This window comes from Otolemur garnettii, unplaced genomic scaffold (genome assembly GCF_000181295.1).
Source record: "Otolemur garnettii isolate 467f Iridium unplaced genomic scaffold, OtoGar3 scaffold00054, whole genome shotgun sequence".
NCBI classification, from domain to species: Eukaryota; Metazoa; Chordata; class Mammalia; order Primates; family Galagidae; genus Otolemur; species Otolemur garnettii.
The window spans coordinates 9230514-9232376 of record NW_003852449.1 but is presented as its reverse complement, the minus strand read 5'-3'; positions in this window follow the sequence as shown (position 1 = coordinate 9232376).

Genomic DNA, 1863 nt, shown 5'->3' with positions numbered 1-1863 from the left:
AAAAAAAAAAAAAAAAAAGAAGAAGAATTACAATCCGTGTCATTAGTCCATTTAAACTACCAAGTAATAACAAAGACATAAATAAGAGGTGAGCCTTTTTGTTAAATTTATCTAGCAAATTATTAGAAATAAAATCAAAAAGGAGAGAAATTTTAGTTGTTACTCGAAAGAAAAAGCTACAGGAAATTAAAGTAAGGCAGGATGGTGTTTAATGCTACATCAATTTGGATATTTCTTGCTAGATGAATATAAGATCATTGATTGGGCCACACTAATCATCAAGGATTTATTTTAGAAGTCAGAACTATTTGGTTTCTCACAACAAAACCAACTGTTGAACTCTATAAAGAAATATTTACAATGAATACTAATGGAAGTATCTCAATATTACAAAACTTCGCTGTGTTAGAGCAATTGCTTCTGTGAACTAGCTTGTGCTTAGTCATTTTGCTGTAACAAAATGGTATAAAGAAAAAAATTTTAAATTAATCTGTGAATTTCTCTGTGGGATTATAAAGATTATTTTAAAGGGTTCTTTAAAGTACAACCAATTAATAAGTTATAAATATGTAGGATTTTCTGCTATTATAATTATATATACCACTTGCTATGATTCAGTTGCTTATTAAGAAAATTAACAAAAACATATTTCCTTAAAAGTAGCTTTTCCAAACAATCTGATTAATTAAACTAAATAATTATTTCAACTTTAAGCTTTTACTTAAAACTAAAAATTTATCAAATGCTTTTTTTGCATCTATTGAGAGGATCACGTGGTCTTTGGTTTTGCTTCTGTTGATAGGATGAATAACGTTTATGGACCTGTGTATGTTAAACCAGCCTTGCATCCCTAGTGTGAAACCTACTTGATCATGATGTATGAGTTTTTTGATGATAAGCTGTAATCTGTTGGCTAGGCTTTTCTTGAGAATTTTTGCATCTATATTCATTAGTGAAATTGGTCAGAAATTCTTCTTTTCAGTTGGGTCTTTTCCTGGTTTTGGTATCAGGGTGACGTATGCTTCATAGAACATGTTGGGGAAGATTCCTTCCTTCTCAATTTTTTGGAATAATTTCTGCAGTATGGGAATTAGTTCTTCTTTGAAGGTTTGGTAGAATTCTGGTGTGAAACCATCTGGACAAGGGCATTTTTTTGATGGGAGATTTTTAATTGTTTCTTTGATCTCAGTACTTGAAATTGGCCTGTTCCAGAGATCTATTTCTTCTTGGCTAAATCTAGGGAGAGGGTGTGATTCCAAATACTGATCCATTGATTATAAATATTTGATAAAATCCAGCATCCTTTTCTAATTAGAAATCTGAAGAGTATAGGCATACGTGGCACATTTCTTAAACTGATCAAAGCTATCTATAACAAATCCATAGCTAATATCTTACTGAATGGAGTTAAACTGAAAGCTTTTCCACTTAGAACTGGAACTAGATAAGGTTTTCCTCTGTCGCCATCACCATTCACCCTAGTGCTGGAAGTTCTAGCCAATACAAGGAAATTAGGGCATGACAAGGAAATAAAGGGCATCCAAATGAGAGCAGAGAAGGTCAAACTCTCCCTCTTTGCTGATGATATGATCGTACAATGAGAGAACCCCAAAGACTCAACTACAAGACTCCTGGAAGTCATCAAAAAATACAGTAATGTCTAAGGATATAAAATCAATGTCCACAAGTCAGTCACCTTTGTATATGCTAATAACAGTCAAGATGAGAGGCTAATTAAGGACACAACTCCCTTCACTATAGTTTCAAAGAAAATGAAACACATAGGAATATACCTAACAAAAGAGGTGAAGGACCTCTATAAATAAAATTATGAAAACCTAAAAAAGAAAATAACAGAAGATA